Source organism: Passer montanus, unplaced genomic scaffold, assembly GCF_014805655.1.
Source record: "Passer montanus isolate IOZ18808 unplaced genomic scaffold, ASM1480565v1 scaffold22, whole genome shotgun sequence".
NCBI lineage: Eukaryota > Metazoa > Chordata > Aves > Passeriformes > Passeridae > Passer > Passer montanus.
In genome coordinates, this window is record NW_024366815.1 from 9,058,168 (window position 1) to 9,082,949 (window position 24,782).

The 24,782-nt window shown below is 35.5% G+C and overlaps 1 protein-coding gene across 6 annotated transcripts in view; it reads right to left on the bottom strand.

Moving 5' to 3' along the window:
- Positions 1–24,782, bottom strand: part of PDE4D (phosphodiesterase 4D) — a 314,096-nt gene that overhangs the window by 130,968 nt on the left and 158,346 nt on the right. The window lies entirely within an intron of this gene.

Sequence of the window (24,782 nt, forward strand, 5' to 3'; positions counted from 1 at the left end):
GGAAAAGGCATCTGTGGCAAATTTAGCTCAAAGGGTCATACAGTCATAGGACTTTTAGTAACAGTTGGGTCTGTCACCGTGCAGGTCACACGTCTATAGAAGTGCACATAAATCAAGAACCATGTTGTGAAACTTTTTTATTCCTTTAACAGATGGAATAGGTCATTTAAAAAATCAGATAAAATAAAGGTCCTTGACTGTTACAGAATACATGGCCAATTTAAAGGCTTTTTTTTTTAGTTTTGTTGATTATTTATAATTCATAAATATAAAAATTATTCCAATTTTACACAGGAAAATAAAATGAAGCAGAATAGAGATTTTGACTAAGCTTTTTGCAATACCATACTTAAATGGAATATTCAAAGATTATTTCTGCTTTGCCACAAAGTAAATATCTCAGGATGGACTGTTTTCAATAGTGTATCAGACAAAATGCTGCTTCTTACTTGTGGTTACTAGAAATATTGCAACAAATATTAACATATATAGATACCAAACACTACTACTACAATATAAATACATTCTAGATGCAGGTACTCAATTTGAGTCACTGTTTTTCAATAGAAATTCAGAAAAAAAGTCCTCATGGGGTCACAGTTCTCCATCTCATTAACTAACACCCACTGCAAACCTGTTTTCTTTGTTAGTCTCCATCCTCACTTATTTAGAAATAAACTCCTGCTCTCCAAGTGCCTACTAACTTCAACTATTATGAAATATATATTAATTAACCATACTTCAAGTGGCCATCAGAGACTGTCTTCAGGGAGCAACCTTAGAGTCATAGGCTTCCCCCAAATAAGGGAGTCTACCAGTAGGAAGGAGAACTCACAGAGCTTGAGGTAATGTTAGTCTTATCTGAAATTAATCAGTTGACTTTGTTGAAGCTAAAACAAAGAAGCCTTTTAATATTCATCGTGAGAAAGGCCAGCCTTTTTCTAGAGAGATTTCTAGAGAACCCATTAGAACAACTTTGGCAGTTGACAATAGGTTCTAATTCATACATAAAATCTGCTGTGCTACAATTAACACCTAAGGCAGATTTGTCTAAGTTTTATGTAAAGATAGGAGAATACTAGTCCACTGTGCTCATAGAAGATGGTGTAGCATTTATTTTTGTATTTGGCATGGGGTCAAATAATAAAAACTTTAAATTTCTCATGATTAGAGGAATTAAGGGAAAAAAATAATTAAGGAAAATTAAGAGACCAAATAGAGAAATTACCATTTTTTAAAATAGCTGATTTGTGCATGTAATCCTAAAACTTAAAAAGAACCCCTAACAACCCCCCCTTTTTTTTTTTTCCCTTTTTGGAATCCTTTTTTTTATTCTATGGTGGCAGGAAAATAGCTGTGGAAGAGAAGTCTTAGGATGCCACCCATGTTTGAGGCAAATGTTGATTGTATAATAAAAATAATGAAGAAAATATTTGAAATTAATGAAACTATTAAAAGGTGGAGATGCTACTAAATACACTAATGAATCAAAAAAAGCGTCAATATTTTTTATCTGCATTTATCATCAACTGAGGTTTTAGCTGTATAGTTAAAACTTCTAAGGAAAAAAAGACACAGAAACAAAACACCATTAAATGCAAAGTGTGCTGAATTCAGTCCACTTTGAGCGTGCTTACATTTCAGTTACTTATCTTCAAATTAGTAACTAATTGAATTATTCCAGTGCTACAGTGCAAAGAATAAAACATTAACATGAATTGCCAAAAGCATGGCTTAGGGAATGAGGTAGAGGACTGATTCTTTTGTTCCATGCTTGGAACAAGAGAATCAGTTCCATGTTCCATGCTTGGAACATCTCTTTCTTCAGGTTATGGAAAACTTGGTTAAACATTCTGAGTTTTGTCTTCCTAGTTTGTAAAACAGGTATAACCCACATATTGCTGCTTGAAAAGCACTTGGACATCAATCTGATGAAAAACCATGCAATAGGAGCCAAGTTATTATTGCTGCTCCATGCGAGCTGAAGAAATGGATTCACAACTTCAAACCTTCAGACATAAATAATAACTGGGCTCTAAAGTGTGGTGTTTGGAATATGCATTACCAAATGAAAGCTACAAAACAATCTGTTGCCTTTTGATACGCAATCTTAGTTTCACCCTGGTTTTTTTTCCAAGTAGGACAGCTAAAATATCTTTAAAGACCTGGAGCTGGGCTCATTCACTCAGGACAATCCATGTTATTTCTTAGTTACTGTTGCATCTGGTCTTGCTTACAGTTTGTATCTTTGCTTTCGTCATATATACTTTCCAGATTCCACAATTATGTGAAATACAGTTTTCAATAAATAAAGAATATTCATTTAAACTTGAAATCAACATTTCCAATCTTCTGGAGCTCATATTCCACTGTAGGAAACATTTTTTCACAAACTAGGCACCACACCAATTAGTTTTGTGAAACCTGAGTTGCACAGCTCAATCTAGCTCTTCCACAGACTAGATCATCCTCTAGTCTGTATTACTGTCCTGTACTGCATAACAAGCTAAGGAAGGAAAGATTAATAAAATGTTCTTATATTACCTGCATGAGTGGGTCTGATAACTAGTAAGGTAGGTGTAGGTTCAGGAGATGTACCTTTCAAAAACAAGTATTAATTCAGAGAATTTGAGAAACAAATTTTTAACCCAGATACAGATTTTGCAACTGCTCAACATAGCATAGAATTCATAAGAGTGAAAAAAAGCAAACCAAAGGGCACAGCAGAAACATGACATATGTCACTGGTCTTTCCTTTCTGATTCCACTCACATCTAGCTGCCTGGATTGAGCTTCCCAAGTAATAAATATGGTTTATTAGCTCAGAGCCTGCTGTGTAAACAGTTACTGTGTGCTCTACAGGCCTTATACAGAATTAAATGTGCAAAACTCCTCATAGACCTCATGGCAGAGAGGGTCTTCTGTAAGAACACCCAATTCTAATATGACACTTTGTCTGAAGGTTCTTCATCTCAGTTTCCTTTGAAGCGATCAGGTGCTGCTGCCTGAGCATGACAGGAGGTAAGGTCACAGAGGCTTCACAGTGCCTTGCTTCCTTACATAGCAAAGTCAGGTTGTTGATATGTGTATGTCAGACTGAAAACGTGTCCTTCTGCCTTTATTCCTGCCTGCTTTTAATTTTATTTCATCAGTTATGCAATTAGAGGCTAGCAACCACACTACTAACTGACCATTGTTTGTCCACATAGATTCCATTACAAAAATAAAAATAGAACCTGTGCAAATCTTCATTGCTAGAGATTCAAAAAGAAAATAGAAAGAGATAAATTTTAGGAGTAGGAGAATACCTTTTTTCTGAGAAACATTATATTCCTGGCAAACAGTGCCATCAGCTATGCTGTGGTCTATGGTTACATCAGTCATTAAGGTTGGAATAAATGATATCTGCTAATGTTGTATTAACATTGTATACCAGCGAATAGCCTAAAATTAAATACTACCCTCCTAGCAGACCTTGAACTTCAGCTGAGCTAGGGCTGCTCAGTGTGTTGGGCTGGGTTTTTTTGGATTTTTTTTTTAATAAACATAAAAATTCCCCCCAGAATGAACCATGAGTGTGTATATATATATATGAACACATGGACATATAAAAATACAGGTTACATTATAAAAACATAGATCAGATGTCAGATCCAAATGGGCTTACTGCAGTAATACACCACAAATTACAAGGTTAAAGGAAAAATCTATCAATGTTTCCATCAGACCTTCTCTTTTGAACTATTTGCTCCACACAAACTGAGACTACAGTTTGTTAGCTAAATAGTTGCTTAAAAATAAACATTGGTGGTTCATACTCAACTCAGTAGGGAGTTAAGCAGTAGCTATGGTTTCCAAGAGTAACATGCCAGCTTTTTTAGGCTAAAAAAAAGTAGGCTAACATTTCTCTCTCTCTCTCTTTTTTTTTTTTTTTTTCCTTCCTCCAACGGAAGTACTGGCTGCTAGGAAAGGCAAGAGAGAATTACATTTCTTTTACAAAGCTTTCATAATTATGACTGGTCCTGGACAAAGTTACTCTTGAGTGTCAGGCTCACTATCAGAGAACCATTATATTTTGAAAGATATGCCTTCTTTCATCATCATCTTGTTCAGAAGAATGGGATAGTGTGAGGTTAAAAAGAGGTTGGAAGACTCTGAGGAATACCACCATTCCAAGACTATGTATGTATTTCAAGAGTACACACAGACCACTGTTTCAAACAAACAAAACTTGTATGTACAATGTGATAATTTATACTTAAATTTTAAGCATGTTAGCTAGCCTTATATAGTAAAACACTTTTTTTCCCCCAGTTTTGTCTTGTCCAGAACCAAAAACAAACATTAACAGTAAAGCTGCCCAACCCAAACATGCATACTCTAAAATTAATGTTTCTGTAACATTTTGTCTTTTTGGAAACAATAAACTTTTACTGTCAGAAAGTCATCCTGAAAGCAAATCTGGGGTGAGGTGACCACATTAGTGCAACAGAAGCGTTCTCTACAAATCCACTAGAGTGGATTTCTCTATGTCCTTCACTGGAAACTTGGCATCTACAGGTATGGGATTATGGCCTGAATGAGTCAGACATGGATAAGACTCTTGTTTGGTAGAATGACATCATCCATACTTCTAAGTCCTTCAGAAAAATGTCAGGAACTAAAATTAAATCTAAATTATGCATTATGTTACAAAGCCTTTCTTGAAGAGGAAGTATACCTCCATGACACTTGTGTTTCAAAAAATCCACTTGAATTTGTATAAAATTTGCTTCTCATGTTTCACTTCTGTTTGTTTTTGGGGTATTGAAAACTACAAAGGTTTAATCTGGCTTGTGTGAGGTGAAAAGGAAAAAAAAAACGAACTTTTTATATGAACACTCAAAAGGTCAAAATTTGTTTGATTTTTAATGCAAAACTATCAAACTCAAAACTGTAATTAAAGGAAAAAAACAATGTATTTTAAAAAGTTGCAAGTTACTTCTGTGAGAACAAATGAAGGTTACATTGAGAGTACATTACTTGTCATGAATTATTCACTGAGAGTTAAACAAGGCACACAAAGAAAGGAGTTTTCTCACCAGCCTTGAGCTGCCAGAGGATTGGTTGCTCATTTAAACTGGTCAGCCAGGCTCCTGCTAGAGACAGCTCTGATAGGCACTTGCTGGGGTAATCTGTTTCCATGATTCAGACATCTATTTAAAGACAGACAGCACTGCTCCTCTCAGCTGTCTATCTATCCTTCTGTAGACTATGGCTTCCTGCTTATTTTATGTTAGAAACCTAGGTTTTGGGCAATTCAAAATGTACTTGACAAATTCTATGGAACCAGGATAAAACCTATAAGTTTATATAACATGGGGATTGCAGATTTTTGCCTCACTACTCTTACTTGTAGCAGTTGAACTGAATGTAGATAGGATTAAATTTTTTCCTTTTATAGAAATATAAAGTTGACATATTTTCATATTTGGCCTCATATCAGATTTGGATTTTGTGAGAGATGAACAATGCCTTGGCAGACACCACTGCCCCAATCCATATTTAAAGCAGTCAAAAAAAAAAAAAAAAAGGCTGCACTTCTGACCTCTCCCCTCCTTCCTTCCCAGGGGAGGGAAAGCAAAGTGATCAAAAGGAATATCCATGTATATAGTACAGCAATTATGTCTACCACTGAAAACTCACATAAGACTTACTTCTTCTGAATATTCAGGCATCTGGAAGGAGACATACAATATGTTCTGATATTCATTGATTCTAAATTTCTTCTCAGTTTAGGACTAATTTCTTAGGTCTATCTGAACACTTTATTCCATATTTATGTGTTTGAATTTCCCCTTATTAAGTAATATACCAGGCACAAGAAAACCACGTTGCACTATAAATCCCAGAGACTTTTAACAACAGAGATGACAGTAGCCAGAAACTTCTTGTTCTTGTGGAAATTTAAATTGCCTAAATTGGATGCAAGCATTTCAGAATTGCCAGTGCATTGCCATGGACAATGTGCCTCTTTCCTCTCTACCCTTCTATGAGCAATACTTTGTGTGTCCTCAAACACATCACAGCTTAGCCTATTATAAGGATATACATGGAAGAATACTTATATGTAGACCTCAACATGCTTCCTGTAGGACAGCCATTCTGCGACCAGTACAGTGTCACTTCATACCTAGCTACTGTTTTACATATGGTGGCCTTCTAATATAGCAAATCAATCTATTCTTTTCTCTTGGTGGTCTCCTTCAGTATTTGATTAGCAAAGCTATCTCTGTTTTTCACATTGAATTCAATCCAGCTAACTTCCTTCTAGATGTATGCTGCTATGTTAAATGCAGAAACAGAGAATCTCTGACTAAAATAAAACAAAAGGCACCAAATCTTCCTCTTTCTTTATTTAGTGTGTTATTTTTTTTTTTAGTTAAATGGCATTCATCAACTTTATAACATATTTTCTTAAAAAAAACCAAAACAACATAGAAACAGAATGGCTTGGGTTGGAAAGGATCTTAAATATCACCTAGTTCCAACCCTACTGCAATTGGCAGGGGGCAACTTCCACTGGACCAGTCTACTCAGAGCCCCATCAAACCTGGCCATGAACAAAACCAGGAAAAGGGCATTCAAAAGTTCTCTGGCCAACCTGTTCCAGTTCCTCCCTACCATTCTGAATAAATAATTTTTTCCTAATATCTAATCTGTCTCCTTTTTTCAGTCTTAAAAGCATTCTCTCTTGTTCTATCACTATCTGTTCCTGTAAAAAGCTGTTGTCTCTATTTTTTCCAAGTCACTTTAACTATTAGAAGGCCGAAATGTCTTCCTAGAGCTTTCTTCTCTCCAAGCTTAACAAGCCCAACACTCTCAGCCTCTCTTCACAGAAAAGGAACTCCAGCCTTCTCATTACGTCTGTGGCTTCCTCTGAACTTGCTCCAACAGGTCCTCCTTCTGCTGGGGCTCCCAGAGCTGCTGCAGCACTGCAGGGGGGGTTTCACCAGAGCAGAGCAGAGGAGCAGAATCCCTCACCACTCTCTGCTGCCCACACTGCTTTAGATCCAGCCCAGGACGTGTTTGCCTTTCTGGGCTGCAGGGGTGCATTGCTGGGTCATGTCCAGCTTTTCAGCCATGAGAAGCTCTAAGTCCTTCTTGGCAGGGCTGCTCTCAATAAATGCTACTCCCAGTTCCACACTCATGTCTGGGACTGCTCTGACTGTGCTGCAGCCCCTTGTGCTTGGACTTTCTAACATCTTTACCTTCTCATGGTCTCACTTCTCAAGCTTTTCCTGATGCCCCTGGATGGCATCCCATCTTTCTGTAGTGTCACCTGTGCTGCTCAGCTTCCTGTATGCAAATGTACTGAGGGTGGAGGTGGTTCCAGTGCCTCTGACACTGATGAAGATACTGAAGAGCCTGAGTCTCAAGACAGCCCTGAGGGACACCTGTGCTGCAAAGCTTCCTGTCACTGCAAATGTACTGAGGGTGCACGCGGTCCCAGTGCCTCTGACACTGATGAAGATACTGAAGAGCCTGAGTCTCAAGACAGTCCTGAGGGACACCACTCATCACTGGCCTCCATCTGGACATCAGCCATTGACTGCAGCTCTCTGGCTGTATTCATCTCACCCTTTCATTAGTTTACCCTTAAAATCCAACACTAAATGTCCAGTTTGGAGTTTATGATTCTATGTGAAACTGTGTTTAAAGCTTTCAGAAGCCCAGGCAGATTACACCAGTTAGTCTTCCCTTTCTGAGCATTGCAGTCCCTCCATCACAGGAGGGCACAGACACTGGTGAGGCCCTTTTTGTCCTTAGTGAAATCATGGCTACCTTGGTTCACCTGCTTGTCTTGGATATATCTGAACATTGCTTCCATGAGAATCTATTCCATGAATATAAAGAAGAGAAATCTAAACTGCAGCAGTTCTTATTTGAAACAGCTTAATTTATACAGCATGTCTAACAGAATGTGTTCACTGTTGGTTAAGACCATATGGGCTGTATTTCACTGTGTTTGCACAAAACCTACAAAAACCAGAGTCAGCCCTTTTAAACGACTGTGAGCATTTTGTGTGTAATTTTGAAGGGTGGATTGTTTGCTTTCTTTTTTTACATGTCTAAAGGTGGGTTAAGAAATTAAACAGACTGGGGTGAAAAGACACTTCGGAACATTTTTTAACTATCACCTGAGATTAGCTATGAAAGTACTGAAAAAAAATCATCTAAGATTTCTCTATATGAAAGCTTACATGAATTTATAGAAAATTTTGGAAAAAAAATTATTCTGCAAGTATTGTTACAGTGAATTTTTTTTCTTTTATAATTCACTATAGTAAAAATTCAGAAAATGGTTTTGTATTTTGTATTGCAAACATTGCTAAAGCCAACTAATGACATTAAATGTTGGCTGTAATAATATATTCTTTTAATTTACATGTTCATATGCACATATTTCAAAACTTATAGTTTAATTTGAACTAGCATTCAAAATACACTGGAAGGTTTACAAATCACAGCAAGATGCACATTACTGCCTCTAGAATATGAAGTTACAAAATGTTGGAATTTATTTTTGCTGTTTAAGCAGTTTTATATGTGTAAATAGTCAGTCTTGCAAAGTCAATCCAGCTGATCATCATCCAAATAAAGTGACATTTAAGAAGAGAGAAACTGGCAGGGAATTTTTTCCCTTCTGTTTCTATCCATTGTGTTCTATTACTTTGGACAAGAAAATGACTAAATTATTCACTTTTGCCTTTTACAACTTAAAAAAAAAGTCTTGGCATCTAAAACCTTTTTCAGTTAGGATGACATTTTTGCAAAGACAAGGATGAGCTACTAAGCTGCTTTGCTTAATAAGTTCTCAATCTAATACATATTGTTCTGACTGCAGGAGAAAAACTAGGGTTTCATCAATGTTTATTTTAAACTGTATATAACAGTGTTGATAAATTTAATAATGTTGTGAATATTTGGAGCTTAGTTATCCCATCTCTTTTTTCCAAAGTACTCCAAACAGTGTGTTGGAAGTTCTTCTGTTTTCCTTCCAGCATAGCAGCTTTCTCCTCAAGCACTCTGTTGCTTACTTTCTTTATGACCCTTGGCCAGATGGTTCAAAAAATTCTTAACTTCAGAGAAAGCTCTGTGCAGAAATCTTCATTTGAGAAATCTTAACAGAACCATTTACAGCAATCACTAATTCTGGCAATATTCTTTCTCAGAGGCATCTAAGGAAAATAAAGACTGAAAAACTTTTCTAATAATTAATAATTTTTCAACTACCTAGAGCAATACAAAAGTATTATTTTAACTCAAGAAAGTGAGAAAGGTAATTTGAAAACCATGACTACTAGCATTATGATCGCATTTCTCAGCTTTGCACTTCATCCAAAGATTCATGTCCTCTTGTCTGAGGATAAGCATGGGACCCTCTGCATGCCCAGTCCCAGCAAATGAAGCACTAGGAGCTGTGGTTGAGTGGCCTGACACAGACATGTGCCAGACTGTATGTTACTGGAGGCTCAGAGATCTCAGGGCTGAGTCTCAGGAATGCAATGTGCCTTCAGATCTACTCACTCATAGCCCTCATAAGGATGACCAAAAATTTCTGAAATATAGGTCAGTAAATATTTGTACTAAATATCAGTTCTTGACTTCTAAAATAGCATGGATGTTGGAGAAGGATTGGTTTTGTTTCCAAAATAAAACTGGCCTTCTGTCCTTATAAGACCTGAATGAAAGTTTTCAAATATGTAGACACTGACAATTAAACCTGTAGTGCCAAAATAAGTCAAAAATGTTAATGTTCTAAGCTCCTAATCAAAAAAGACATTTACAGGGATGTCATTATAGAGATTTTCAGAAAAATATGTCTCTCAAAAAGTGATTTGACAGAGGTAGAATAAAACAAACCCACGGGAAAACAAAACAAAACAAAAGAGCACTCAAGAAGAAAGAGATTCTGAAAAGAGAACAAATAACAGACCTGTGGAGAGCAAAAAGAGAGAATTACCGTCTATAGAATAGAAGGCGATGAGTGGGATTGTAAGGAAAATATATGCTCAAAAATAACAATGACTCTGTGGTTCTATTAATTTTAGAGTCCAGCAAAATGACAACTTTCAATTCCCTGTCTTACCCTTTGCATGTCACATTGAGGGATGAGATACAACAGAGCTCCTCTTGTTTTTGACCTTCCCTTACTTCAGAAAGATGATTCTAGGTTGCAGACCTTGTCTCTTTTGATTCACATGGTTCTTATGATGATGTCCAGTGCAGTGGATAAAGTATACTACAGTAATGAGAATCCATGGATTTTCATTAAAAACAAAAAATTGATTGAGGTAGTTTTGGAGATGCATTGCATTCTTAATAGATGAAAAAGTTCTACATGAAAAATGTCATTTTGTGGGTCCAAGACTTTTGCCTTTAAGCTCTGTCAAGTCCTTCTGGCTTGGCTTTGTTTTGTTTTTTGGAGAATGACATTTTAAATAGGCCTTCTTCAACTCTCTAAACCCCTTATGTCTAAGGTGTTTACAATGCACTAGAGAATTTAAAAAAAAGGCATTGGAGCTTAAGAATAATATGAGTAATTTTCCTGACAAAAATTTTCCTCAACTCTTATCAACAAACAAAATCTTAATGAAGAAAACCATTGAACATCTTAATAGTTAAATCATTTTTCTAAACAATCTTTAGGCCTCTCCTATAATACAGTCTTCCCTTCATCCTTTATGTATCCTGTGTTTGGTCTAGTTTTGGTTTGAACATGAAACTTATTTAATGTTTTGTCTCTTGCAGTATGCAATGAAATTAATAACTTGAATCTTTTTCTCCTGTAGAGATTTATCCACAAATATATGGAACTGATAGACCTTCAGGAATTCCAGTTTGTGGTGTAGACATGAATCTCTGTTTTAAATATGAATATGCATGACAGCAACACATTCAAAGTTATCCTACTTCACCTCTTTTAAGAGAGGCCCTTTGGATAAGGCAGAGCAGCTACAATGGAGTGAGAGAACCTGTTTCTCTTCCCTTAGTAGGTGTATCAGTCAAAAAAAGCAATAATTTGTCCCTAAAGTGGAAAACATGATACATATTGCTAAAAAAGTACCACTAATACTATCACTGTTACACAAAAAATAATGTTAAAATAATAATTTCCAATAATACTTGACTTGTATTTCTTAAATTTAGACTTCAGGTCTCACTTTTGCCCCTATGGTTTCTCATCTTACTCATGTCTGAAATCAGTCTGGGATCTCTTTCAGGCTCAGCTGATGGGCCATTATTCCTAACAACTAAGCCTTCCTACAGCAAACATGGCTATTAAGTACACAAAGTGGTATTTAACTGCTCAATATATTTAGTTGACATGACAGATTTTAGGTACACACACTGATTTTACTCTGTTACAATTGATTTATAAATGAAGTTGATGATTGCTAATAACATTTTCCTGCCTCATTTTGCATTGTGACTTCAGATATCAGTCAAAAAAAGCAATAATTTGTCCTAAAGTGGAAAACGTGACACATATTGCTAAAAAAGTACCACTAATACTATCACTGTTACACAAAAAATAATGTTAAAATAATAATTTCCAATAATACTTGACTTGTATTTCTTCAATTTAGACTTCAGGTCTCACTTTTGCCCCTATGGTTTCTCATCTTACTCATGTCTGAAATCAGTCTGGGATCTCTTTCAGGCTCAGCTGATGGGCCATTATTCCTAACAACTAAGCCTTCCTACAGCAAACATGGCTATTAAGTACACAAAGTGGTATTTAACTGCTCAATATATTTAGTTGACATGACAGATTTTAGGTACACACACTGATTTTACTCTGTTACAATTGATTTATAAATGAAGTTGATGATTGCTAATAACATTTTCCTGCCTCATTTTGCATTGTGACTTCAGCAAACACTAACTCTAACCACTCAGGAAACTGATGGCTTATTTACACCATTAGAGAAAAAAAGCACAGCAATAATATATCATGATACTCTTTTTTAAAGTCAGTTTGCAGAAAGACTGATAGAAGCCTTACCAAACAAACACGTACTTTTATTTTAAAAACCAAAACATATAACTAGCAAGAACAAAATATAAAGTAAATAATGAGCTAAAGTCATCTTCAGCTTCTGTAACTAGGTTTCTGTTTGAATGAACAGCTGGAGACCCTCTTCACATCTCAGGGCTGGTTTTTTTTTCCACATATTCCACTGTCACTTCTCTCTCTTAATATATAAAACATAGAAATACAACTATACAGAATGGCAAGTATCCATTCAATTTTGTGTTAAATTATTTCCTAAATCTTTTGCAGTCCATGTATTTCCTTGGTTTTAATCAACTTGGATTATTCATTCTGATATGTCACTTTCCTGACAATCATCTCAGCAAGATAGGTTCAGAACAGTTAACTTCATTTTCTATGGGTCTTGGAAAACATTTTTCCCTGTAAATTTATTGGTATAACCAGCAAGAAGCTGAACTACCTCAGATTTTTTTTTCTCTGACTACTATTTTATATTTTTTTTACTTTATATATAAAAAAATCCCACAAAACATGCAAATATCAAAGTTGAACCAAAATAAATAGGTGTCAAAGAGACAATCCTGAAATTATTTTTCATGAACTTTTGTCTAACACACCAGTGGACCCTAACTACAGTGTGCTGGAGAACATTCTTCATGGACTTGAGTGCATACCAAATTACAGGTAAAACGTATATTTGTTTCTATAGTACATGTGCTTCTGTTTAATAGACTCAGGAATATTCAACATTGATCAACATTTTAAAGCTGCACTGTACTGTCTATTTTACCTAGTCCTCAAAATTTCATTCTTGTTTTTGAGAGGGGAAAAAAATGCAAGTTTTCTTTTGAACTAAAAATGGAAAAGAACTATAACAAAACCTCTTGACTTCCTTATCAGCAAACACTAACTCTTTGTATCATCTCAAAATTATTGAAGATTAAATGCAAGATTTCAAGGTGATGTTTTACACAAACTAAATGGAGAAAAAGGTGTCAAAGAGCCAATCCTGAAATTATTTTTTCCTGAACTTTTGTCTAACACACCAGTGGACCCTAACTACAGTGTGCTGGAGAACATTCTTCATGGACTTGAGTGCATACCAAATTACAGGTAAAACGTATGTTTGTTTCTATAGTACATGTGCTTCTGTTTAATAGACTCAGGAATATTCAACATTGATCAACACTTTAAAGCTGCACTGTACTGTCTATTTTACCTAGTCCTCAAAATTTCATTCTTGTTTTTGAGAGGGGAAAAAAATGCAAGTTTTCTTTTGAACTAAAAATGGAAAAGAACTATAACAAAACCTCTTGACTTCCTTATCAGCAAACACTAACTCTTTGTATCATCTCAAAATTATTGAAGATTAAATGCAAGATTTCAAGGTGATGTTTTACACAAACTAAATGTTACAGTATTGACTAGTTCACTTTACAGCAGTTCTAAGAGGAAGGAGCTGAAGCAGTACTGGTTTACTGTCTATTACTCCAAAGTCTGCAGACCTCTGAACACATGTGGAGCAGGAATGTTGTTTTGGTCCTGTGAGCTGCTATTCTAGGAAATTTCAGTGTCTGCAGGCCACTTGGGTGGCCTGGGTAATACAGCAAGTAAATTTACAAATTAAATTTCCAGCAGCATTGCTCAAATGGTGTTTTCTTAATTAAAAATTTTTGCCATATTTTTGGTTATATTTAGAGGCATCAAGAGGTGCCTTGCAAATTCTGAATATTTGCCAACAAGAATCACAAATAATTTTTTTTTAGTGATACTAAATTCACCATGGTAGAGTGGGTTCCAAAATAAATAAATGCTTCTCCAATTACAGTGGCTGTGAGAGATATATAACTGATAAAAAAAATATGTAAGATTTTATGAATATGGTTGGAGGCTGGAAACAGGAAATTTCTGTTTGCTAGCACCACTGACCTGCCATGTTTTCAATTCTAAGGGTTTGCTGTAAAATTTTGCCTTGAAAACTATAATGAAGCTTTTATCCATTACAGGCATCTGCGTCCTGGTTCTACTGGTTACTGCCAGCCTGGGATGGCTCTGACCTATGCCTGGCCATTACATATATTACTAGCTATTTATTAGATAAATACTTATAGACAGTTAATTTATATTACAGGAAGGGAATGCATATCGTGTTCTCCTGAACCTGGTAAGTTGTAACCATCAAGGTAACTCACCAGAGTAGATTGTCACCTCTAGGAACTCCTGTCTTTAAGGAGCTCCAAATATTGTTTTGCTATAAGCAGACATTACAGATCAAAAGGCTCTAGGCAACTGGGAAACAATTTCAGCCCTTCAAAATAGAGAACTTAAAAAAATTGAGCTGGAGCACTGTGATGTAGTTTTTGCTACAGAGTGAATAGACAGAGGTCTCACTGTCATACCCTGTCCCTATCATTGCATACTATTCCCCCTTAGCATCTATTTTCTCCTTTCCACTCTTTGCTCTATAGTTTCCTGTCATGTTGCCAAATAAAACCTGTATATCAAATCTATAGAAGTTAATTCTGTGACTCCTCTGAATTTTCTGTAGTTAACCATTTCTTAAATGGCAACTCTGAGTCCACAGGCATTACAATGCTGTGGAGAAACCTGACATTTGTGGATGAAAAATAATGTCAGATTGTTTCAAGTTTTGAGTTGTGCTGACAAAGCCTAAGGAAATCACTAGATTATTAGAAATACAGAAAATAAAGACACAATTTTCTCAATCTTCCTGTAATGTAAGAAAAAATACTGTTTCATAGGTATCATATCAACCAAATGTTAATATACCAATGGTAAATGAAATCATAGTGTTACTATGCATTCTTAGTGACACAAGAAAGAGAAAGAAGGTAACTAAAGCAGGCAATTCATTAGCCACATTAGCCAGAAATAAATTCCTAAAATGTGGCAGAAATTCTACAATGCCAATGACTTCAATTAATGAATAGCATAACAAATACAATTTAAAAAAATACTTAGATTACAAATAAAAATATTTAATATAGAAGAAATAAAGATGTAAAAATTAAAAAGAAGAAAAAATACCATTCCCTGAGGATGTAGAATCACAACATCTTTCTAACATTGCAGTCATAATGTACTTTCCTAGAAGTATAAATGCAAAAATAATGCTGCTGCCCAAAGTTAGGATAAACATTGTGGGACCTCAAGTGCAGATGTCCAAGAACACTTTATATTGCTACTACAGAGAGTTTTACATTGCTTTACATTATTGCCATAACTTCTAAAGCAGCTATTTTGAAGTGACATTGTAAACCCAAAGAGCTGGCATGAACAAGCCCATGTCTTACTGAAACAATATGTACTTGGAAGCAGTTTTAGCCTTTTATAGTAACAGAGTGTGTGACATTTAACGGTGAATTAAATGTTCCAGGATCAAATAAATATATTGCACCAAAAGGAAATGTTATCTAAACCATTTAAAAGCATCATGTGAGAAAATATTTACAATAAATTGCTAATATAATCCATCGATTTTTCTTTATCAAAGTCAAGAACCTGGTGATCTACAAATCAATTAGCTCCACACTGCAATACATAATTTTCACTGCATCCTCTGACTGCTTTTTATCCTCCTTCATTTAGACTTACATTAGCTACTCCAAACCATAATCAGAACAACATATTAATTCAAAATAAACAGTCCAAATTATAAAATATCTTCTTGGCCAAAGAACAGCTGTTTCTTTGAAATGGTGAAGAGAGTACAAGACCAGCAAATCTTTCTCTTAGTGGAAAGAGCAAGCACAGCTTTTCCAGGACTGTCTGCTCCTTTCCCTACTTCCTAAAACAGTTGCATTAGACAGCTGGGAAATCTGCATCTTGGAAGAATGTCAGGGAAGAAGAAGCTGGTGAGTTTTGCATGACAACATTAGTCTGGGTAAATTCCTTATACTGCTGCCTAAGAGCTCTCTACTATGAACCCCAGAAGAAAAAGCAGGGCACTACAATGACCATTCTGGGTCACACATCCACTCTGTGCAGTGAAAACTAGAATTTTATATAACTAAATATTTCAGACTGTGGCTGTCAAAGTCACATCATTCTGCCTTGCTGCCCCCTGAAATTATATTTGCAGTCTCACAGGCTAAGTATTTTCCTTAAAGATTCTATAGTCCAGGTTTTAGATGAAAATCTCAACAGCATCTTAAGAAAGGTCCTGGATTTTCTGGTTTTGATAAACTCTTTAAGATCTAGATAAGGAAAAAGAAAGGCTTTTTACACAAACTCTTGTGATTCTCCAAAACATAACTAAAAAACAATTGGACTTTACTGTACTGTAATATATGCAAGCAGAAAACAAAATATTCCTGTAGAAAACTGTGATCAATCTATTTTAATGCAGTGAAAGGTTGCAAACTCTTCTTGGTTTGAATGCTACTGCTACCACCTGAGCCCTGAAGAGTATTTTGGCCCCTCATATTCCATTCCAGGGAGCAGGAGCTGATAGTGTTACTGATATGGCCCTGTCACAGAATCACAGCATTAACTAGGTTGGAAAAGACCTTGGAGAATATTAAGTTTGGCCTATTACCTAAAACCACCTTGTCAACAAAAACATGGTACTGAGTGCCATATCTTTTTTTACACACCTCCAGGGATAGTGACTCCACCACTTCCCTGGGCAGCCCATTCCAATTCCTCTCAACCACTCTTTCTTGTAATTTTTTTTTTCTAATGTCTAGCCTAAAATCCCCCAGGCACAACTTAAAACTGTGTTGTCTGTCCTGTTTCTGGTTTCCTGGAAGAGTCCGACCACCACCTGGATACAGCCTCCTTGCCATGTCATGCCATCTATTAACAGATCACCAGATGAAAAGATTTCTGGGTTGTTTTATTCACTCAGCAGATTCAACCATGGAAAAATCAGGGCCCTCACATAGTACTCACTAAAATGAGAGGAGGTAGCACTTTTTGATAACATCAAGCTACCTAAAAAAGAAGTTTTAAATCACATTTTTACAAAAATATATAGTTTGTGACTTCCAGCTTTTATAAGGCAGCCATATCACTGTATGATTAGATATTTAAGAGACAGTACCTAATATGTATTACTACATATTTATATTTAAATAGTACATTAATTTTTGGGTTAATATATGGTGCATTTAGTAATACAGACTGAAAATTATGTACAGTATAAACAAAATTTTATATTTTAATTGTAGTCTAATAGGGGTAGTCAAGCGTGAAGAACAGTGACAACAAAACTTAAATCTTTTGTGTATCACAGACACATCTGTTCCTCTGTATTTGAGGATGAAATTTTGTCAGTGTCATGAAACAGATTTTTAATGGCATAACATTACATTTTGCTATTGGCCCCACCTATAAATTAATATAACACTTGTTATATTAATTAATATAACACCTGTTCAAAATAATTTTATTCTCATCTGTAAACAATAAGTCCTATTTTGGAGTTAATGTGTGCATGTATTTTTTATTGTAAAACTATTCTGTCTAGAATTCCTTTTGTCTCCTATGACAGCAAGCAGAGTTTATCGTAAAACAGAACTACATGTATTTTTATGCCAAAATGAGATAAGCCTCAAATATGTCATGTTCCAGGTTCCAAATAACACTTTACTGTGTCATGTGGGAGAGAGCTTAAACAAAGACTGTGGCCAAGAGGAGACATGGAACAAACACCATTTGCCACTTACATGCTCATTAAGACTGCATGACTACCTCATTATGGGAATCATCTGGATGCCAGGATCAATGCTAAGAAATTACATTCCTTTTATATCTCTTTTTCTTTCCATTTTTTCCCCTCTTTTTTCTCCCCTCTATTTGAAACAAACATTTCTTCACAAATCAACATTTGCTTTCAGAAGGTACACAGGATTAACCACTTATGCTAGACTAATGGAAATTTCTTCCTGATTCTCAGGTGCCAATGGCACTTCTCTTGAGGAACCCATCACGTCTAGATACTGCATGAAAAGTTCATGTTTTTCTTATATGATGCTTAAAAGAAATTAATTTTCTCCTTTGCCACCAGTAGAAACCTAACTCGGTGCATTTTGCTTCCACTATTTTAGTGACATAACCCAGTTTCCAAATTATCAGTTTTCTGATTGTTCAGTCCCTAGTTCAGTGGAGTGCAAATGATGTTGAAACACTTGACTTAGCCTCCAGTGCATGATAGAAATCAGATTAACTTTGTGGCTTAAAATAACCGGTTTCTCTGAGCTTCCATTTTAATGCTTGCATTACCATATTTACATTTTATTTTTATGTCACGAGGAAGAGTAAGAAGTAAAGAAAAATTATGCAGTTGGTAAAAAAGTGAAGAAAATAATGCAGTCTAGAAGCTTAAGTACATTTCACACACTTAGAAAAACGTAGTAAATTTAAGAATGCATCCACACTTATTAGTACCTCTGAAGGTATAAAATACATCTGTTTCACAGTGCCACATGAACCTTGTGCCTTACACCAGAGCTGTCTGAGCAGCAGATTCTGCTCCATCTGCAATTACCACTTCCCTGCAGCTGAGCTGGATTCACAGGGTAACTCCAACCATCTATCAAAGTAATGCACATGTAGCTTCAGCTGCAGTAATAAATTTATTTATTTGTTATATTTGTCCCTTTGCTTTACCTACATTTGCCATAACAAGACAAAAAGTGAGGCCTCCCATCCTCCACCTGAAGAAAATTATTTCCTCTTTAAACAGTTCTGGATTTTTTTTCCATTTCAGGTTTCTTTACTAGCTAAAGAACTTCAGTTAGTGTTAACAAGAGTTTATCTGATCCTGGTGTTTGTTCAACTGTGCCATTTACTTTTACAACTGCAACAGAAATTTGTACCAAAGCCTGTGAAAGCTGTCTCTGAAGAGCCAAGTATTGACTGGAAATGTTGCAAAGGTAAAACAAATAAAGGAAAACCAAGTTCATGTGGACAAACAATAAAGTAAGTGCTGTGTATTCAGCTTCTTCCTGGAAAACTTTTCATAGTTCATACACTTCAGTGTAGGAAACACCCACACGTGTGTTTGTATGTGTGCAGACTGTTTATCTAGCACACATGTACATAATGATCACATAAAGAGTATGGGTATGTTGATGGGAAACATCTGTCTCCTCCTACTGCTAAACCCCCCCATATCTTCAACCGCATGCATTATGACATATTTCCTGAAGGACTTCCTAGCTTTCTAATGAGTCAGAAACCCTGAAGATACACTACAAGAAAAAGAAAACCTGATTTACGTGTTATGTGTCCTTATCTGAAAATAAAAATGTTCTTCCCATAGAAAATTATGTAAAACTATTTGCTACAAGGTTGGGTGGTTTTTTTCATTTAAAAATGCAAAATTTCTAGTGAGACTGAAATTCTACCTACTGAAATGATCCCTGTTGTCTTTACACAATACTGTATCCTTGAAAACTTCTCTGAGAAAACAGAATGGGGAGAGATGAAATAAAAGTATGCAGTAATGGAAGTAAGGTTACCCAGCAGGGTTAAGAACACAGAATATCTAGCCTGGTCTGTACAGACATCATCAGCACTGGGAGATTATTGCTCACCACTTAACATTGGTTAATCAACAAGTCTGTTAATCTACATAGGAAATAAGATAGAGAGGAATAATAGAAGTTTCATAATGGATTTTTTCTTTTTCTTTGAGAAGATCATTATTTTAATTCTGGATCTATTGTCCTCATCAGAAGCTCCGAATTTGCTTCTGGTCATTCTGCATTGGAAAGAGTACTGAGATAGGAGGAGGTGTTAAGAGATTGGCAACATGAATGATACAGATACAAAATTTTTCCATGTGAAAAGATTAGTTAGCAAGCTGATGAGAAGGAGTGGCCTACAAATATATAAGACAACAAATCCTTGGGTCACAATACTTCTATTATTGGGAAAATTAGACACTATGATGAAGAAAATCTTGTACATTGCATAGGGTTCATCTGTGGAAGTGAATTTCAAAACAACTGCACAAGGGAAAAATTTAGCAATTTTTTTATTGTATCATGATCAACATTTACTGTAAGTAAAATACTCAGATTTTCTTTTTTCTAGGGAGAGTTCTGACATACACATACACAGGAACTACTGAACATGTTGAGATTATTCTTCAAGGAAGATTATATGGTAACCAGGTTTCTTACTCTTCCCATTCAAATATTTGTTGCTGACTGCTGGCAGAGACCAAGAGCTGGATTAGCTTTCAGGGACCACCCATGTCCTGAAGTATCACTGCCCTTACTGCTAAGGGCACCAGACTGATGTTTGTGCCAGACACCTCTAGGTGGGCAGGAGCCTCTATTTTTCACCCTTATTTTCATTTCTTGCCCCATAAAGAAAAGTGCTTTAGAGCATTAAATTACTTTTTCAGCATTTTAGAGAAGTTTCCAAAGGACACTCCTTCCAAATCCTTTCCAAAGGATACTAATTCCTCTCATAGAGACAACTGAAACACAAAATTACCTGGAGATTATCAGGTTCCTAGGGCACAGAAATCAATTAGATTTACTAGCTCCAATAGGAAATGTCAGATTTCCATTTAAAAAAAATTAACTATTCAGACCCACAATGGAAAAAACCAAATTCTAGAATGCCATAAAAGAAGCATTAATATGTTACCCTTGTACTACTTTTCTTATTTAACAAGGTATCTGGAAATTAATTACAACATTTGGACATGGTACATGCTGAACTTGCGTCAGCTTGTTCCTGGTGTATTCGGTATCAGATTGAATGATAGGTCTATTTATAGTGCTCCTAGAATTTGTGATACATCAGGGAATTACAAGCCAGATACTTCTGACATTTACATAAATATTCATGGACATCTACAATTTGTAAATCAAACTGAGTATTTCCTGGCATTTATGGTTAGTGCAATCTTTTTATGCATCCCAAGAGATGCTAGTGTCTGGGCCTAGCTCCATCTCGAAGGCTGGCTTTGTGTGGGGATCTTTTAGCCACAAACAGCAAAGCCCAGCCATTTATTTACTGTAAACTGTAGCAACACCAGTCATCATACTTTGCCTCACTCTGTGTGAAGGAATGTTTCCTGTGGTTATTTATAGAAGATCTGTCTTTGGCTGTCAGAACATGCTTAAGCATAAATTAAAAAAAAACTGTTCATAAAATCCCTATAGATATACTTCTATTTTCTGTTTATTTCACACTGATTAAATCACTTCCAAGGCTGCAGCAAGAATCACAAAATCCCACTAAAGAAGCACTCAGGTAACACTAATCAGAATCAGCAATAAGAAACACTGACAGCTTCAACCTTTCCCACTGTGATAGATTCACTTAACCTATTGGTATGATGATGATCAGTTATATTAAAAAAATTATTCAGAAGCTGAAACTTATGAACGTGTTACTTCTCAGCAGCTTTTTCTTGCCTTTTGGGACCTAAGGACTGGACCTTGTCTTTCTGAGCATTAGGAAATGGTATTGAGGTTATATTTATTCACTATCAGGGACTCTGTAGGCAGTTTTGACAAGGAGGTAGGTCTGCAGCAACACAGCGTTAAGTGTGATTCACTTGCACCTGCTCTCCTACTGCTGCTTAATCTGACTTGCAATGTGCCTTGCTATTTTGCCACTTTTCCCAAGACTTCAAGTCAACATTGCCAAATGTTTGAATTGAATAGCTGATATTTTGGCATATAAATTCATATAAAATAAATCTGAGTGAGGTTCAAAACATCCCTTTAGTGGTGACACGGCATTCTATGAATTACAGAATAGGAACAGCTAAATTTGAAATCAAATGTGTGATTCATCATGTTCACTAGAACAGTTCACACTTATGCATTCAAATATTTTATTTCCCAGAAAATGTTCAATGGCTGATCAAATAGAACCAAGATATTTCCAGTGAGCTGGGACTGTAATATCTAATAAATAAAATAATAAACTTTTATCTGGTTTCTATTTCCATTTCATCACCAAGCTTGTAACACCAAAAAGTTTTATTATGCTCTTTTCACTGAGACAGCTTTGAGATGATTAAGAAATCCCCTTGAGAAGGAATTCCTGAAAACTTCTTTAAGAGAGATATACCACTTTCCAGCCCAGTTCCCAAGAGTTTAGTGGCTTGGAGTACAATTATCTGGCAGGAGGGAATCTGCCTTCTTATGTACAAATGCCATGAGCAGCTGGCTGCAGAAGTGGTGTTGGCAGTAGCTTCAGCCACATGACTGTTCCTCTAGTCCAGGGAACTATGCCAAATGGCAGCCAAAGAAGAAAAACAGAAAGAAAGCAGAACAAAAGAAAATCACATCACACAACAAAGAGCCTCTCTTTCTTCTCCAGATGAAGGTACAAATGTCATGATTACTGTTTCAGGTATTGTACCTCCACAGCTAACTGAATGAAGATGTAGTTCTGACAATGTAATAATTTAGCAAACTTACTAATAATTTGATTATTCAATTTAATTAATATTATTGAGTGCACCAATTACCTAAAGCACCCATTTTACTTTGGAGCTTCCCATCTCTACAAAATTGTATCCACAGAAAAGTTTTACTCAGCAGATAGTCACTGTGCTTTTCACAAGTGGTGAAACAACTCAGACGAGGTAGAAAAAGAAGATCCTGATGCCTCTGGAGAATCTTCTAAGTGGTCCTGAGGACCTGTCACTAGGTCAACGGGAGGTGTGTTTACTATATAGCAGGACTGAGTGTCATATAGCATGTTCTTATTCATACATCTCAGTAATGTGCAGGCAATTTTGATAGGTGCTTTAGCTCTTCACCCATGTGTGACAGGATTTAGAGATCATGAAAAAAGCTTCTAAAGCTTGTATCTCCATTCTTCAGAGGTTTCATGAGTCTCTGAAGTGTAACTGTGCTTCGACCAGGATATAGTTTTTACAGTCACATCTAGGGCTATTTTCCTGAGCAAATCTAAAAGCAGCAGGAAAACTGTATCCTTACTTACATTTCAGTAAGGAAGGTGTGCTTCAATTTAGAGAGACTCAGGGCTTTAAAATGAAAGTAAAAAAGGGAGAGGGGAAACAAAAAGGAAAAGACGCAAACTAATCTGTGTGTTATAGAAACAAAAATAAAGATATAAAATTTTTTTTGTAGTTGAGTAGAAGAATGTTGATCTTCCCGAGAACAGAGTGGGTACACATCCCTACAAAACTAAACAACCATCCTCCTCCAGCCTGCAGGAAGTTATGTAAATTGTGAAAGGTTTTGGTGGTTTCCTGAATCTCCTCTCCGTGAAGAACTGACTCCTGGCCTTGGTTCTACATCTAATTCTGTGAATATTTGCATTTCTAGTGTAGAGTCAGTCATAAGTGTATCTATTAGCTCTTTTAGTCTACTTTGTTTTGGTTCAGTTCAATTTCTGAATTTTTAAGACATGGTTTATTTGATGGGACAGGTGGAGTAAGAAGAGCTCTGACTGCATTACATTCCAGCTCATCCTAGAAAAATTACATTGTTTCAAGGCATATTTTCCCCCTAACCTGGGAAAACTTGCATCAGCCCAAGTCTTCCGTGACCTTCTGAAAACTTCCTCATGAGCAAAGAAACTCAATACACTATTTTGCTATAAGGTGGCATTCTTAATTTTCCTGTTAGGAGCATCAATGTATCACAGAATCTCCCAGAAGTTAAGTATACAAATTAAAACATGATGGTCTATTTAATCAATAGATTATGAGTACCTCACAAAAAAAAAAAAAAAAAAAAATTATGTTTTTTTCCCAAAATGTAAGAAAAGAAAATTTAAAATTATAGCAAACTTCAAAATTTAAAAGATTTGCTGAACAATGTTCACCACGGAATGCATGGACAGCACTATCAGATGCATAGTTTTAGACACCAAAATCTCTTGACATCAAATGGTTGAGTACCATGAGCAGAACTGTCAGTTGACATAAACAAGGTTATTAAATTACATAGGCACTGAGTACTGTAAAATTTTGTAGTAGATTTCTAAATATAACCTACAGTGTGAATGGAGCCATGGCTGTGACATGGCAATATATATTAAGCATTTTAATTTCTCCTCTTAGAGACTTACAGTTAAATTAAACAGCAATAGCAAAGAATAAAGTTCAAATTCAGTAATACAACTATGACTTTTTTTTAAAAATTGTCTTCAACCTCATCCTAGTTCTTAAAATCTCCTAAAAAAAACATGTAACACTCTAGGGTAACACAAAATTCATTCACACCTCTGGACTTTTGGTAAAGGTTCCTTGTTTATTTTTTTTTTAGTTTAATTGACAACTTTTAAGAATATTTTCACTTTGCTATATTGAAAAATAAGAAAAAGTGCAATATGTACATAAAAATGAAAATAATCAGACTCTGCATTAACATGTTACATGAAACATGTTTCTTTTTGTCTTTAAAGAAATTAGATAGATAGATATAAATATAAATAGATATATATTCATATAAATTTATAAAAGAAACATAAGCAGCTTACTTTAAGCAAAAAAATCTCCTACAATAAGATTTCTTAAGGGAATCTCACATTAACTGTATGATCTAATTTTGAACAGATTGTAATATTTTTAACTGCTATTATTCTTTTTGCCATAAAACTAGTTCTCTCTGTATGAGCAGACTAATTTTACAAAAGAAAATACTGAGAGAAGTTGGACAGCAACTAATGAGTTCTTTTTAACCATATATATAATGTTTGCTATTAGTAATCTTACATAAAGCATTTATACTCTGAGGCATTTTGTATTGTACATGTGTGCAAA